Genomic DNA, 18,777 nt, shown 5'->3' on the forward strand with positions numbered 1-18,777 from the left:
AAAAGGCAATATCATACTATAGATAGAGCTTGAGCACAGAGCTAAGTGAATCGCTGAACAGAGTGAGTTGCTAAACAGAGAGAAGACAGGAATTTGGTGAGAGTGGGAATTAGGTGCAGAGGGGAAAGGAGGTGCTAAGTAAATTAAACCAAGGGGCAACAGTAAATAAGTAAACATATCAAAAAATAATCAGAGTAATTAATTAGATCTAAGGAGATAAAATTAAAATTAACTAAGTAGAGGATACCAACATTAAAAGGATCCGATTTGCATAAAATAAAAATGTGACACTCACAAACTGGTTTTCAGTGCTGTGAGGATGACGGAACCTCAGTGGGGTGCAGTCGAGAGCACGTCCATGGCACCATGGGGCAAAGGACTGCACAGAGGGGCACAGCAAAGTGTAGGAATGCGGTGGTCATAGGGGATTCATAGTCAGGGGGATAGACAGACATTTCTGCAACTGCCAACCTGAGTCTCGCATAGTGTGTTCTCTCTGGTACCAGGGTAAAGGACATCACTGAACTGATGCAGAACATTCGGGGGCGGGGGGGAGGGAACAGCCAGAAGTCGTGGTCCATGTTGGAACCAATGACATAGGAAGGAAACGGGTTGAGGTCCTACAGGCAGAGTTTCAGGAGCTAGGGAGGAAGTTAAAGAGCAGGACCTCAAAGATGCTAATCTCCAGGTTACACCCAGTGTCACATCCTAGTGAGTATAGGGGCAATAACATAAGACAGGTTAATGCATGGCTGAAGAAATGGTGCAGGAGGAAAGGCTTCAGATTCCTGGGGCATTGGGACCAGTTTTGGGGCAGGAGGGATCTGTACAAGATGGACAGGCCGCACCTCAACAGAGCTGAGACCAATGGCCCCAGAGGGGGTTAACTAGTGCTGTGGGGGAGGGTTTAAATTAATATGGCTGGGGGAGGGGCCCCAGGGTGAAGCATTGGAGAGGAAATACAAGGTGCACAGAGGACTGGGAGAGACAAACAACATTCGAATAAAGAGTAGTTCAGAAATAGGAGGGATCAGAATGGGGGAAAATGCAAGGCAGACTGAAATGGGTTTAGAGTGCATGTGTGTAAATGCACGGAGTATGTTAAATAAGGTTGGTGAGCTGCAGGCTCAAGTCGCCACATGGAAATATGATATAGTGGCAATAATCAGAGACCTGGCTCAATCAATTGGAGGATTGGGCACTTAATATTCCTGTCTACAGGGTATTCAGGAAAGAAAGGGATGGAAGAAAAGGAGAGGGTGGCAGTATTGATCAAAGATACTGTGACAGCACTAGAAAGGGATGATGTACTGAGGGGTCAAAGACAGAATCTATTTGATTAGAATTAAGGAATAATAGGAGAGCTATTACACTACTGGGTATATACTATAGGCCACCAAATAGTGGGAAGGAGATAGAGGAGCAAATTTGCGGGCAAATTACAGAAAGGTGCAAGAATCATAGAGTGGTTATAATGGGGGACTTCAATTATCCCAATATAGACTGGGACAGTAACAGTGTAAAGGGCAAAGAGCGGAAAGAATTCCTGAAATGTGTACACTAGAACTTTCTTGATCAGTATTTTTCTAGTCCAACAAGGAAGGAAGCATTGCTGGATCTAGTTCTGGGGAATAAAGCGGGGCAAATGAGCATGTTTCAGTGGGGGAGCATTTGGGAAGCAGTGATCACAATATCATTAGGTTTAGAGTAGTTATAGAAAGAGACAAGGAACAATCAAAGGTGAAAATACTCAACTGGAGGAGAGCTAATTTCAGTGAGTTTAAAAGGGATCTGACCCAGGTGGATTGGAATCAAAGCTTGGCAGGTAAAACAGTAAATGAGCAATGGGAGGCCTTCAAAGAGGCGATAGTTCTGGTACAGGCTAGACACATTTGCACAGGGGGAAAGGACGGGCATCCAAAGCTAGAGCTCCCTGGATGACTGAAGATATAGACATTAAAATGAAACAGAAAAAGAAGGCTTATGATAAATGTTAGGTTCATAATTCAGGAGAGAACCAAGCTGAATACAAAAGGGACAGAGGAGAACTGAAAAAAGAAATAAGAGGGTCAAAAAGAGAGTATGAGAATAGATTAGTGGGTAACATAAAGGGAACCCAAAACTCTTTTATAAATATATAAATAGTAAAGAGATAGTCAAAGGTGGTGTCGGGCCAAGATCTCCTTGTGGAGGTAGAGGGCATGGCTGAGGTACTAAATGAGTACTTTGCATCCTTCTTCACTAAAGAAGAGGATGCTGCCAATGTCACAGTAAAGGAGGAGATAGTGGAGAAATTGGATAGGATAAAAATAGATAAAGAGGAGGTACTAAAAAGGTTGGCAGCGCTCAAAGTAGAAAAGTCACCCGGTCCGGATGGGATGCATCCTAAGTTGCTGAGGGAAGTAAGGGTGGAAATTACGGAGGCTCTAGCCACAATCTTCCAATCCTCCTTCGATATGGGAGTGGTGCCAGAGGACTGGAGGATTGCAAATGTCACACCCCTGTTAAAAAAGGGGAGAGGGACAAATCTGGCAACTACAGGCCAGTCAGCCTAACGTTGCTGGTGGGGAAACCTTTAGAGATAATAATCCGGGACAATATTAATTGGCAATTGGAAAAATATAGGTCAATAAATGAAAGCCAGCATGGATTTGTTAAAGGCAAATCGTGTTTGATTAACTTGATTGAGTTCTTTGGTGAAGTAACAGAGAGGTTGCTGAGGGTAGTGCCATTTATATTGTGTATATGGACTTTCAAAAGGCATTTGATAAAGTACCACATAATAGACTTGTTAGCAAAATTGAAGCCCATGGGATTAAAGGGGCAGTGGCAGCTTGAATATATATTTGGCTAAGGATCAGAAAGCAGAGTGGTGGTGAACGATTGTTTTTCGGACTGGAGGGAAATGTGCACTGGTGTTCCCCAGGGGTCAGTGCTGGGACCACTTCTTTTCTTGATATATTAATGACCTGGACTTGTGTGTACAGGGCACAATTTCAAAATTTGCAGATGACACAAAACTTGGAAGGGTAGTGAACAGTGAGGAGGGCAGTGATAGACTTCAAGAGGATATAGGCAGGCTGGTGGAATGGGCGGACACATGGCAGATGAAACTTAACGCAGAAAAATGCAAAGTGGAGAGGCAATATAAACTAGAGGGCACAACTCTAAAAGAGGTGCAGGAACAGAGAGATGTGCACAAATCGTTGAAGGTGGCAGGGCAGGTTGAGAAAGCGGTTAAAAAAGCATATGGGGTCCTGGGCTTTATAAATAGAGGCATAGAGTACAAAAGTATGGAAGTCATGATGAATCTTTATAAAACACTGGTTCGGCCACAACTGGAATATTGTGTCCAGTTCTGGGCACCGCACTTTAGGAAAGATGTGACGGCCTTAGAAAGGGTTTAGAAGAGATTTACTGGAATGATTGCAGGGATGAGGGACTTTAGTTACGTGGATAGACTGGAGAAGCTGGGGTTGTTCTCCTTAGAACAGAGATGGTTGTGAGGAGATTTGATAGAGGTAATCAAAATCATGAAGGGTCTAGACAGAGTAGATAGAGAGAAACTGTTCCTATTGGCAGAAGGGTCAAGAATCAGAGGACATAGATTTAAGGTGTTTGGCAAAAGAACCAAGATGACATGAGGAAAAACTTTTTTACACAGTGAGTGGTTAGGATCTGGAATGCACTGCCCGAGGGGGTGGTGGAGGCAGATTCAATCATGGCCTTCAAAAGGGAACTGGATAAGTACTTGAATGGAAAAAATTTGCAGGGCTGCAGGGCCAGGGCGGGAGAGTGGGACTAGCTGGATTGCTCTTGCATAGAGCCGGCACGGACTCGATGGGCCGAATGACCTCCTTCTGTGCTGTAACCTTTCTATGATTCTATGAACACACTGAGCTGTTTCAATGTAATAGGGTTCTATAGAAATAAAAGTTTTAAAAAATATTCAGAATTGGTTCGTTGTGCACTGGAAAAATACTGTACTGATTCTAAGTTCAAAGAACCTTAACACCGTAAGAAAATTCATTTGAGCTCAATTTAAGGTTGTTTATAAATAGCATTAAATTATGTTATATTATATTTTCTAAATGCAATGATCCCATTTGCACAGAACACCATTTGTTGAGCAGAAATTTAAGAGGTGTGGTTCAATGTGCTTCTTGAGAAAGAACCGTAAGAATCACATTGTGTTGCACCAGTAAGGTAATTTTCCTTTTGTCTTAGCTTTTGCAATAGAAAGAAAGTACCTGCATTTATATAGCGCCTTTCATGAGCTCAGGACATCCTAAAGTGCTTCACAGACATTGAAGTATTTTTGAAGTGTAGTCGTTGTTGTAATGTAGGAAATGCAGCAGTCAATTTGCGCACAGCAAAGTCCCACAAACAGCAATGAGGTAAATAACCAGATAATCTGTTTTCAATGATGTCGGCTGAGGGATAAATATTGGTCACGACACCGGGAGAATACCCTTGTTCTTCTATGAATAGTGCCATGGGATATTTAGCATCCACCTGAGAGGGCAGACAGAGCCTCAGTTTAACACCTCATCCAAAAGACGGGCACCTCCAACAGTGCAACACGCCCTTATGTGTTCACGTCTCTGGAGGGGAGCTTGACTCCCAACATTCAAAGTCAGAGATAAGAGTGCTCCCACTGAGCCAAGGTTGACACCTAATACTGTGTTGTTTGTAAATGCAAAGCCTTCTGTGTAAAATATTGATGCAACAGATTCATTAAAGTTGAAAAGAATAAAATTTGCACTAATATTAATGTCAAAAGACACCAATGTGTCGCGCTATGGAATGGAGCAGCCCGAATTTCATGGCCAGAACTGCGTGTACTCATTTCCACCAGAGCCAGGTCCTGCATTTCCAGCACACGGTGGAAGAGACTATGTTCAGGGTGAGCAACCCTGGTCTGCTGCACTGTATCCCTTAACATCTGTTCCAGCGCACCTTTGCAAGAGCCTGGCAATGGGCCGACTGTCCCCTCTCTCAGTCACTGTGTTTGTGTATATGACAACCCAGAAAAGTAACAAAAACTGACCCAGCACCTTCATAAAAGATGACACAGCCTCAAAAAAAAGCTGACAAATGAAAAACATCCTTGACATGTAAAAATAAGTACTGCACATACTTGGTACCTTAATCAGTAGATTTACACAACATTCTTTCCCTTCTAATGGAGGGGAAAAGATATAACTGAACGAAAACTTGAAGGGGAAACTCAAATATTGAAATATTTCTGGGAGGGGCTTGGGAGCATACTCCCCCAAAAATGTGAATTTTTACATTAAAAATTAAGCATTTTGGTTCAGTTTAAGCACTTTTATATTCATACTTTATAGATTCTTAATCCACAAATAGGAAAACAAAGTGACATTTGGACTTTCAACAGGCCAACCAAACCTTCACTTACCCAAAGTTACTTCAACAAGTCAGTCTCCCACACCAACTCTCCACTACCCCAGTTTACAAAGGCACTCTAGCCCCTCCAGGCCCAGTTCACAAACACAACGTACCCCATCTGACTCCCCATTCTTTCACAGACACATTCTCTCGCAAATCAATTCGATCTGGCACTCTCTCTCCAAACTACTTAGATTGGTACTTTCCTTCCACTGCCCCACTTCTTATCATAGTATCATAGTAGGTACAGCACAGAAAGAGGCCATTCGGCCCATCATGTCAGTGCCGACTCTTTGAAAGAACTATTCCAATTAGTCCCACTCCCCTGCTCTTTCCCCATAGCCACATAATTTTTTTCCTTCAAGTATTTATCCATTTCCCATTTGAAAGTTATTATTGAATCTGCTTCCACCACCCTTTCAGGCAGTGCATTCCAGATCATAACAACTCGCTGCATAAAAAAATGTTTCCTCATGTCACCTCTGGTTCTTTTGCCAATCACCTTAAATCTGTGTCCTCTGGTTACTGACCCTTCTGCCACTGGAAACAGTTTCTCCGTATTTACTCTATCAAAACCGTTCATGATTTTGAACATCTCTATCAATTCTCCTCTTAACCTTCTCTGCTCTCAGGAGAACAGCCCCAGCTTCTCCAATCTCTCCACATAAATTAAGTCCTGGCTGAATATTCCAGCTGAGGCCTAACCGGTGTTTTATAAAGGTTTAGCATAACATCCTAAGTCTATGTACTCTATGCCTCAATTAATAAAGCCCAGGATCCCATATGCTTTTTGAACAGCCATCTCAACTTGTCCTGCATCTTCAAAAAGTAGACCCCCAGGTCTAACTGATCCTGCATTTCTCGGTGTTAAATTTCTTCTGCCATGTGTCTGCCCATTTCACCAGTCTGTTTGTGTCCTCCTGAAGTCTGTTACTATCCTCCACATTGTTTATTACATTTCCGAGTTTTGTGTCATCAGCAAACTTTGAAATTATACCCTCTATGCCAAAGTCCAGGTCATTAATGTATATCAAAATGAGCAGTAGTCCTAATACTGACCCCTGGGGAACACCACTGCATACTTCCCACCAGTCTGCAAAACAAATGTTTACCACTACTCTCTGCTTTCTGCCCCTTCACCAATTTTGTATCCACGCTGCCACTGTCCCTTTAATCCAATGGGCTTTAAATTTGCTAATAAGTCTATTATGTGGTACTTTACCAAATGCCTTTTGAAAGTCCATATACACAACATCAACTGCACTACCCTCATCAACCCTCTCCATTACTTCTTCAAAGAACTCAATCAAGTTAGTCAAACACAATTTACCTTTAACAAATTCGCATTGACTTTCATTTATTAGCCCGTACTTTACCGAATTCCAATTAATTTTGTCCCAGATTATTATTTCTAAAGGTTCCCCACCACCGACGTTAGGCTGACTGGCCTGTAATTGTTGGGTTTATCCCTCTCCCCTTTTCTGAACAGGGGTGTGACATTTGCAATCCTCCAGTCCTCCAGCACTGTCCACAAGATTGTGGCCAGAGCCTCCGCAATTTCCACCATTACTGCTCTCAGTAACCTAGGATCCGGACCAGGTGACTTTTCTACTTTGGGTACTGCCAATCTTTTAAGTACTTCTTCTTCATCTATTTTTATTCAATCCAATATCACTACTACCTCCTCCTTTGATGCTACATTGGCAGCATCCTCTTCTCTAGTGAAGACCAATGCAAAGTATTCATTTAGTACCTCAGCCATACCCTCTGCCTCCACAAGAAGATATCTTTCTCAGTCCGTAATTTGCCCCACCCTTCCCTGAACTACCCTTTTACTATTCATATGTTTATAAAGGACTTTTAGGTTCCCTATTATGTTAGCTGCTAATCTATTCTCATACACTTTCTTTGCCCCTCTTATTCCCTTTTTAAGATGATCTCTGTACTGTCTGTATTCAGCTGTATTATGAACCTTACATTTGTCGTAAGCATCTGTTTTGTTTCATTTCAATCTCTATATCTTTAGTCATCCAGGAAGCTCTAGCTTTGGATGACCTCCCTTTTCCCCTCATGGGAATGTGTCTGGTCTGTACCCAAACCATCTCCTCCTTGAAGGTCTCCCATTGTTCAATTACCCTTTTGCCTACCAATCTTTCACTCCAATCCACTTGGACAAGATCCCTTTTTAATTCACTGAAGTTAGCCCTCCTCCAGTTAAGTATTTTTACCCTTGATTGTTCCTTGTCTTTTTCATAACTATTCTAAACCTAATGATATTATGATCACTGTTCCCCAAATACTCCTCCACTGAAACATGCTCCATCTGCCCCACTTCATTCCCCAGAACTAGATCCAGTACTGCTTCCTTCCTGTTTGGGCTAGAAACACACTGTTCCAGAAAGTCCTTTTGAAGACATTTCAGGAATCCCTCCCCCTCTTTGCCCTTTACACTGTTACTGTCTCAGTCTATATTGGGATAATTGAAGTCCCCCATTATCTCTACACTATAGTTCTTGTATCTTTCTGTAATTTGCCTGCAAATTTGCTCCTCCATCTTCTTCCCACTATTTGGTGGCCTATAGTATACACCCAGTAGTGTAATAGCTCTCCTATTGTTCCTTAATTCTAACCAAATAGATTCTGTCTTTAACCCCTCAACTACACCATCCCTTTCCAGTGCCATAATAGTTTCTTTGATCAATACTGCTACACCACCCCGCCCTGCTCCTTTCTTTCCTTCCCTATCGTTCCTGAATACCTTGTAGCCAGGAATATTAAATTCCCAATCCTCCCCTTCTTTGAGCCAGGTCTCTGTTATCGCCATTATATCATAGACCCATGTGGCGACTTGAGCCTGCAGCTCACCAACCTTATTGACCACGCTATGTGCATTTATGCACATGCACTCTAAACTCATCTTAGACTGCCTCGCATTTGCCCTGTCTGATCCCACCTATTTTTGAAGTATTCTTTACTCTAGTGCTCTTTGTCCCTCCCAGTCCAATGTGCACCTTGTTTCTCCTCTCTAATGTTTCATCCTGGTGCCCATCCCCCTGCCAAATTAATTTAAACCCCCACCCCCCCAATAGTTAATAGCATTAGTTAATCTCTCCACGAGGGCATTGGTCCCAGCTCTGTTGAGATGCAACCCGTCCATCTTGAACAGATCCCTCCTGCCCCAGAACTGGTCTCAATGCCCCAGGAATCTGAATTCTTGCGTTCCTTCCAATCCCCAATCCAATGAGAGTTTATGATGGCAGTCTTCCCCCACCCCAACCCCCTGGCAGTCTCCCTCTTCACTCTCTCGGTTAATGTTTGCACTCTCTCCTTTCTTCTCCAAAGCACTGCTGTCAGCTTCTGCCCTCATCCTCTCCCTTTCATTACCTCCCCTTTCCCTCCCTTTCACTGCCATTCATTTCCCCTTTCCCTCTCTCATTCATTGCCACCCATTTCAACCTTGCCTCTTCCCTTTATTTCCCCTTTCTCTCTTATTCAATTGACGTCCATTTCCACCCTCCCCCCGGTCCCCCTCCTGATTGAGACCGGCTGGTAATGCACCAGACTCTTTCCTTCTCTGTGCCACTGCTGGCATTAATTCCAGGGATTGTCATGTCTCTATATACTGTAGGCAGAAACTCCTGGTCTCATGCGAGTTTCCACCTACATGGAAGGACCCAGCAATCTCTTGCCTACCGCTAGCAGTGGCACAGTGTCGGGAGGGACCTGGCCCAGTACAATAGCAGGCTGACCCGGTTAGACGTGGCCCTGGAGGGTAACAGGCCCATTTCTGCACTGGCTTATGTTAGCAAATCCTGACAAGCTGACCGAGCCCCCAAAACACTGTCAGTGTGAGGTTCTGATGGTTGGCATGTGTGTGTATAAGTCAGAGAGAGCAAAAAAAAAGGTGGGGGGGAGAAGTGGAGAAAATAATCGGGATGAACTTATTAAAACTGTTAAATGCTCTCACAGGTTCTGAACAACTGCCAAAAAGAGAAAGTGTATCAGTTCAGAATGACTTCATACAAGTGAAATTCAGAGAATTTCAGCAGTGGCTGCATTTTTATTAGTCATCTAATTGCCCGGCTAAATGGGGGGAAAAGTGGATTTAAAATTTCTCGACTGTTTTCTTCACTGGTCTCCCCTCCTCCACCCGTCAGTTAATCTAGAAGACTGTGGCTTGAGTTCTCTCTCACACAAAGTCCCAATCAGCCAGCAGGCCACCCCCACCAAGTTTAGCTGTCTCCTTGTTACCCCAGTGCATCAACTTAGGAACATAGGAACAGGAGTAGGCCATTCAGCCCCTCGTGCCTGCTCCACCATTTGATAAGATCATGTCTGATCTGTGATCTAACTCCATATACCTGCCTTTGACCCATATCCCTTAATACCTTTGGTTGCCGAAAAGCTATCTATCTCAGATTTAAATTTAGCAAATTTAGACTTCATGGCTCTCACCTCCATTTTCAAATTGCTTCCCAGGTTCGTCCCACCTTCTCTGAGTGATCTTCTCCGCCTGTTTGCTGCAGCCTGAAACTTCTATTCTTCTGACTCTAACTTACTACTCGTGCCTTGCTCCCTTTGCTCGGTTGTTGGAGGCGATTCTTTCAGTCTGGAATTCTCTCCCTAAACCACTTCACGTTGCTACCTCTCTCCCTTCCCTCAAAAGCCTTTTAAAAACTATCTTTCCAACTGTGCATTCACTGTCCTCCACACCCTGTCCCACCTCCCACTCAGTGTCTTTCTCTCTCCATTGTAAAGCATTCTAAAACATTTCCCTACGAGAGCCACTATTAAAATACAAGTAGTTGTCAAAATAATATCAGTATTGATCTTGACTTTGTAAATAAAGTGCCTTAAATGGGAAGTTTCAGTGCGAGAGTGCACTATCTGGATTCAAATCACAGCTCTGACTCTCATTCAACATGTGGAAAGTTTCACTAGGTCTTGGTCAGCCAACTGAAAGGAATGGTTCGTTGGGTGAATGGATGGATGAGGACAATGGAGAACTTGTCCTATCTCACCCCATCAGACAGACCTATCCCACCCCATCAGACGGAACTATCCCACCCCATCAGACAGACCTATCCCACCCCATCAGACAGACCTATCCCACCCCATCAGACAGACCTATCCCACCCCATCAGACAGACCTATCCCACCCCATCAGACGGAACTATCCCACCCCATCAGACAGACCTATCCCACCCCATCAGACAGACCTATCCCACCCCATCAGACAGACCTATCCCACCCCATCAGACGGAACTATCCCACCCCATCAGACAGAACTAACCCGCCCCATCAGACGGAACTATCCCACCCCATCAGACAGACCTATCCCACCCCATCAGACGGAACTATCCCACCCCATCAGACGGAACTATCCCACCCCATCAGACAGACCTATCCCACCCCATCAGACAGACCTATCCCACTCTATCAGACAGAACTATCCCACCCCATCAGACGGAACGATCTCACCCCATCAGACAGACCTATCCCACCCCATCAGACGGAACTATCCCACTCCATCAGACAGACCTATCCCACCCCATCAGACAGACCTATCCCACCCCATCAGACAGACCTATCCCACTCCATCAGACAGAACTATCCCACCCCATCAGACAGACCTATCCCACTCCATCAGACAGACCTATCCCACCCCATCAGACGGAACTATCCCACCCCATCAGACAGACCTATCCCACTCTATAGACAGACCCATCCCACTCTATCAGACAGACCTATCCCACCCCATCAGACAGACCTATCCCACCCCATCAGACAGACCTATCCCACTCTATCAGACAGACCTATCCCACTCCATTAGACAGACCTATCCCACTCTATCAGATAGACCTATCCCACTCTATCAGACAGACCTATCCCACTCCATTAGACAGACCTATCCCACTCTATCAGACAGACCTATCCCACTCCATCAGACAGACCTATCCCACCCCATCAGACAGACCCATCCCACTCTATCAGACAGACCCATCCCACTCCATTAGACAGACCTATCCCACTCTATCAGACAGACCTATCCCACTCCATTAGACAGACCTATCCCGCTCTATCAGACAGACCTATCCCACTCTATCAGACAGACCCATCCCACTCTATCAGACAGACCTATCCCACTCTATCAGACAGACCTATCCCACTCCATCAGACAGACCTATCCCACTCCATCAGACAGACCTATCCCACCCCATCAGACAGACCTATCCCACCCCATCAGACAGACCTATCCCACTCTATCAGACAGACCTATCCCACCCCATCAGACAGACCTATCCCACTCTATCAGACAGACCTATCCCGCTCTATCAGACAGACCTATCCCACCCCATCGGACAGACCTATCCCACTCTATCAGACAGACCCATCCCACCCCATCAGACAGACCTATCCCGCTCTATCAGACAGACCCATCCCACTCTATCAGACAGACCTATCCCACCCCATCAGACAGACCCATCCCACTCTATCAGACAGACCTATCCCACCCCATCAGACAGACCTATCCCGCTCTATCAGACAGACCCATCCCACTCTATCAGACAGACCTATCCCACCCCATCAGACAGACCCATCCCACTCTATCAGACAGACCTATCCCACCCCATCAGACAGACCCATCCCACTCTATCAGACAGACCTATCCCACTCCATTAGACAGACCTATCCCGCTCCATTAGACAGACCTATCCCGCTCTATCAGACAGACCCATCCCACTCCATCAGACAGACCTATCCCACCCCATCAGACAGACCTATCCCGCTCTATCAGACAGACCCATCCCACTCTATTAGACAGACCCATCCCACTCTATCAGACAGACCCATCCCACTCTATCAGACAGACCTATCCCACCCCATCAGACAGACCTATCCCGCTCTATCAGACAGACCCATCCCACTCTATCAGACAGACCTATCCCACTATATCAGACAGACCTATCCCACTCTATCAGACAGACCTATCCCACCCCATCAGACAGACCTATCCCGCTCTATCAGACAGACCCATCCCACTCTATCAGACAGACCCATCCCACTCTATCAGACAGACCTATCCCGCTCTATCAGACAGACCCATCCCACTCTATCAGACAGACCCATCCCACTCTATCAGACAGACCTATCCCACCCCATCAGACAGACCTATCCCGCTCTATCAGACAGACCCATCCCACTCTATCAGACAGACCTATCCCACTCTATCAGACAGACCTATCCCACTCCATTAGACAGACCTATCCCACCCCATCAGACAGACCTATCCCACCCCATCAGACAGACCTATCCCACCCCATCAGACAGACCTATCCCACCCCATCAGACAGACCTATCCCGCTCTATCAGACAGACCTATCCCACCCCATCAGACAGACCTATCCCACTCCATCAGACAGACCTATCCCACTCCATTAGACAGACCTATCCCACCCCATCAGACAGACCTATCCCACTCTATCAGACAGACCTATCCCACCCCATCAGACAGACCTATCCCACCCCATCAGACAGACCTATCCCACTCCATTAGACAGACCTATCCCACTCCATTAGACAGACCTATCCCACTCTATCAGACAGACCCATCCCACTCTATCAGACAGACCTATCCCACTCTATCAGACAGACCTATCCCACCCCATCAGACAGACCTATCCCACCCCATCAGACAGACCTATCCCACTCCATTAGACAGACCTATCCCACTCCATTAGACAGACCTATCCCACTCTATCAGACAGACCCATCCCACTCTATCAGACAGACCTATCCCACTCTATCAGACAGACCTATCCCACCCCATCAGACAGACCTATCCCGCTCCATTAGACAGACCTATCCCGCTCCATTAGACAGACCTATCCCGCTCCATCAGACAGACCTATCCCACTCCATTAGACAGACCTATCCCGCTCCATTAGACAGACCTATCCCACTCTATCAGACAGACCTATCCCACTCTATCAGACAGACCTATCCCACTCCATTAGACAGACCTATCCCACTCCATTAGACAGACCTATCCCGCTCCATTAGACAGACCCATCCCACTCTATCAGACAGACCTATCCCACCCCATCAGACAGACCTATCCCACTCTATCAGACAGACCTATCCCACCCCATCAGACAGACCTATCCCACTCCATTAGACAGACCTATCCCGCTCCATTAGACAGACCTATCCCACTCTATCAGACAGACCTATCCCACTCTATCAGACAGACCTATCCCACCCCATCAGACAGACCTATCCCACTCCATTAGACAGACCTATCCCGCTCCATTAGACAGACCTATCCCACTCTATCAGACAGACCTATCCCACTCTATCAGACAGACCTATCCCACTCTATCAGACAGACCTATCCCACCCCATCAGACAGACCCATCCCGCTCCATCAGACAGACCTATCCCACTCCATCAGACAGACCTATCCCACTCTATCAGACAGACCTATCCCGCTCCATCAGACAGACCTATCCCGCTCTATCAGACAGACCTATCCCACTCCATCAGACAGACCTATCCCACTCCATTAGACAGACCTATCCCACTCTATCAGACAGACCCATCCCACTCTATCAGACAGACCTATCCCACTCTATCAGACAGACCTATCCCACTCTATCAGACAGACCTATCCCACTCTATCAGACAGACCTATCCCACTCTATCAGACAGACCTATCCCACCCCATCAGACAGACCTATCCCACTCCATCAGACAGACCTATCCCACTCTATCAGTCAGACCAGAACATCTGCCAAAAAGAGAAAGTGTATCAGTTCAGAATGACTTCATACAAGTGAAATTCAGAGAATTTCAGCAGTGGCTGCATTTTTATTAGTCATCTAATTGCCCGGCTAAATGGGGGGAAAAGTGGATTTAAAATTTCTCAACTGTTTTCTTCACTGGTCTCCCCTCCTCCACCCACCAGTTAATCTAGAAGACTGTGGCACCCTGTTCTATCAGTCAGACCTATCCTACTCTATCAGACTGGCCCATCCCACCCTACAAAGTGTGTTGCTTGTTGCTCGATACAGTGTGCCACTTATAAAGTCCACAACTGAAGTATGATTTAAAGGGAAAAATGTCTTAGAATACAATTTGGAAGAATACTATTTTCTCAGACCATGCCTTTTGAATTGATACATTTTTCATATCAAACATATTATCGCTCGGTGTAATATTTTTGAAAGATTCGGCCCAGTGTGAAGTGCTCTCTCAGTACAGTATAAACGCAGGGTATTATTAATCTGGAAGTTCTCTACTGCCACCTACTGTTAAAAAAACCCACAGATTCCATCTGTCAAAATGACTAATTGCAAAGGTGTCTTTACAATACCAAGAGCAGAACTGAGCTCCTTTTATTGTGAGAATGGGTTAATTTTTCTCATGTTTGGTGACCATTATTTGTCTAGTTCCTCAATATCCAAAACATCTAATGCCAAGCATAGGAAGGACCGGCCAAGTTTAGAAAAAAAGCCCAAAAATACCAGCCATAACAGAAGTATTTGGGGTGCCAACCAGACTGAACAAATACAAGTAGTTGTTGAAATAATGTCAGTATTGTTCTTAACTTTGTAACTAAAGTGCCATAAATGGATTGTTCCAATGCTAGAGTGCTAGACTCTAGTGATACTATCTGGATTCAAATCACAGCTCTTAATGCGAGAGGACATTAATAAACTCGCAGAATGGGCATGTAATTGGCAAATGAATTTCAATATAGATAAGTGTGAGGTGGTACATTTTGGTAGAAACAATAAGGAGGCCGCATACTGCTTCGAAAATAAGAGTCTAAATAGGGTAGAGGAGCAGAGGGATCTGGGGGTAGATAAACAAATCACTAAAACTGGCGACAGAGGTTAATAAGGCCATAAAAAAAACACAAAGCACTGGGTTCATTTCCAGAGGGATAGAATTGAAAAGCAAAGAAGTTATGTTAAATTTGTATAAACTTTGGTGTTTAGACCACACTTGAAATACTGTGCACAGTTCCGGTCTCCATATTACAGAAAAGATAGAGAGGCGTTGGAGAGGGTGCAAAAAAGATTCACAAGGATGGTCCCAGAACTGAGAGGATGTACTTATCAGGAAAAGTTGAACAGGATGGGACTCTTTTCTCTAGAAAAGAGAAGGCTAATAGATGTCTTTAAGATAATGAAAGGGTTTGATAGGGTAGATGTAGAGAAAATGTTTCCATTTGTGGGGGAGTCCAAAACTAGAGGTCATAAATATGAAATAGTCGCTAATAAATCCAAAAGGGAATTCAGGAGAAATTTCTTTACCAGAGTGGTAAGAATGTGGAACGCCCTATCCCAAGACGTAGTTGAGGCAAATAGCATAGATGCATTTAAGGGGAAGCTGGATAAGCACATGAGGGAGAAAAGAATAGAAGGATATGCTGATAGGGTTTGATGAAGAGGGTGGGAGGAGACTCGTGTGGAGCATAATGGACCAGTTGGGCTGAATGGCCTGTTTCTGTGCTGTAGTTTCGATGATCACAAAACAGTCAGTCCAGTAGAACCCATACTTAAGTGACTTGACCAAGGCTATTTTCTTCATTATTTTTTGAGTCTTGGTTTTATTTGCTGTCTCATTTTCCCTTTTTGGATACCAGCCCTTGCTTTTCAGGAATCCAGAAAGCAGCGCTGCCAAGAGCTGAGGATTTTCATGCTGGAGTCTAATAGAGCAATGGGAGCAAAGCCATTACTTCCTGCTAAGGTCATCTAAGGAAAGCATGACTGGCCCCTGACTGTGAGGACACAAGCTCACTTCTGGGATGGTGAATTGGCAGCAAGCCACATTGGGCACAAAAGATTCTCAGTGAGCTGGCTCAATAGCCAACTCTGGGCTAATTTAAAACAAGCATTTTCAACCTGTATCATATGTAGCATCATAGAGATACGGGCTTCAATATCTTTCTCCTTTGTGCAATCTTGTTGCCCACTGCACTTTCACCAGAAACTTGAATTATATCCTTCGTCGTACAAATGATACTTAACATGAAAAAAGGCAGTTCTTCCATGTTGCACTAGTAACAAGGATGTTCATCGTCTGTAAGTCCAGAGACAATTCATCCCCAACCTTTTACTTTTTAATATCTGTTACGAATGTTAAATATAATGAAATACACATATTCTTGCCCTTTTCAGAAAGTCATTTGAAGGTTAAAGAAAAAAGAGAATACTCTTGAGTCCCCAAAGTCTCAATGAATAAGTGCACAGTTCAGTTTCGTGTGACACTGAATCATAAAACCAGGAAGTCTGTGGACTATGGTGTTGGCTGCCAGATTAGAAGGGTGGGGGAGACAGCCAGAGTTCTTGCTCCCAATCAGTGTCTGGTGACCCCTGCTGGAATTTAAGCATCTGTGCACGTTGGGTGAGAAAATGATCAGATGGCACTGTGATGCCCATTCCCAGGTCAAAACATCCTGCCATCGCCTTCAGGAGAGGACGCAAAAAAAAATGGTGGGGCGGGGAAATCATGACTTGAGTATTGAATTTGTGTAGGGTAGTATCTACATCATCATCTCCTAAGCTTTATTGATATGTAAATACAAATTTTACCAACTCCTGCAGTGACACATCAGCATAAATGTACCACAATATCTACTACATGTATAATTAATAACCGTTCATAAAGAGTGCCTGCCAGCTTCCCTTTGTATCGCATGAAACTTAATTTATAGGTGAATCCAAGTCATGTTAATAGTATTTTTGTTTTGCTTTTTTTTAAACTGTTTGGGGTGATGATCGTCCAGCATTGAGAAGAGCATTAAACCTTAGTGATAAGGAGAATATGTGCCGATGCTGGAACTCTACATTAAAAAGAGAAAATGCTGGAAATACATTGCTAAACTTTGGGGTTAGGATGAATGCACCATATGGGAGTGAATATGGTGTTAGGTTGGCAAAATGATTTCCAAAACCAAAACAAAAATGGTTTGGGAAAGGGAAAGAACCAGCACTGGTTCTTTTTGCAGCCGTGAACAAGAGCACGAAAGTATCCAGCATCGCAAGCTCGTCACGACTGATATCACCAAATGTGTTTGACTGCCGCCGTGTGCTCCCCTTTTGTACTGCTGCAGGTGGCATCATAAAGATGCTGTCGCTACTACCTGGCTAGTCCAACAATCGTAGAAATGCTCCAAATGGCCAGTAGGGCAGGACAAGGTCTTTAACCTTGTGGTCTCTTGATCTTACACCACATCTAAACATCTGACAAAGTGTTCAGGTCCCCAAATGTTTAATTTTTCAGTGGTTTTGCTCTAATAATTAGTTAAGTTTTCATTCTTTTTCCTATTTTGTTAGTACCTTATCCAACCATAAGAAACCTGTCTCCTTTTAATCTATTTTAATATCTTAGGGGGTGATTTTAACCCCCAAGAACGGGTGGGTTGGGGGCGGGTGGGAGTTGAAAATAGCTGTTTTTTGGGTCGCGACCGCAACCCGGCTTTATTTCCGGGTTTAACGTCGGCGCGTAAAAGTACAGGCTTCCCACCGGGAATGCAAAGTCTGAAAATTTTGCGGTCGCGACCCAAAAAAAACTATTTTCAACTCCCGCCCGTCCCCAACCCACCCATTCTTGGGGGTTAAAATCACCCCCTTTGTGTTAGCTGGAATCAATAGTGTATATTATTGACATTAAAGGGGCATTAAAAATCACTTCAGTTTTTGTTTTAAAAAAACAGCATTTCTCTATTTAATTTTTCTTTTCTCGGCACCTCACTTTAAACGTGTGATGATAACAAACGGGAGTAGGTTTGGATTTATGCGGCCAGACCTTCTTAGTGACTGACAATGGGGGAATGTGGAACGCATTAGGCTAAAGTGCAAGGAAAAACGCCAACTGTTCAGAAGACAAAGCTTTCACTGAGAGAATCTGCGATTCCTTTTTACGACATCATCAGCTGATCTCAGTGAGCCAGTCAGCAAGGGGCAGTGGGCCAATATTCCAACTCCCCAGTGTAAATGCTGGGGTGGAGGGATTAGGCAGATCAAAGGGACGTCACCCATCTTCCTGCCAGCTGTTTCTATTAGTCAGCACTGACAGACAGAGCAGCAGTGAGGAAATGAGAAGGATGAGAGGAGGGGGGGGTGGGCGAGGAATTAATTGTTCTCAGGCCGAGAAAGAACGCCTTTCACTGAGGTAATCACAGGATATGGAGGGAAAGAAAAGAGAAAGGATGTAGAAAATTAAATCGGGAAGCAATTCAGCCAGGGGGAGATAGAAGAGTAAATATGTAGGCAAATTTCCGAGAAGTGCAAAAACAATAGGGCAGTAATAGTAGAGGATTTCAACTACCCTAATATTAACTGGGATAGAATC

This window comes from Heptranchias perlo, chromosome 3 (genome assembly GCF_035084215.1).
Source record: "Heptranchias perlo isolate sHepPer1 chromosome 3, sHepPer1.hap1, whole genome shotgun sequence".
NCBI lineage: Eukaryota > Metazoa > Chordata > Chondrichthyes > Hexanchiformes > Hexanchidae > Heptranchias > Heptranchias perlo.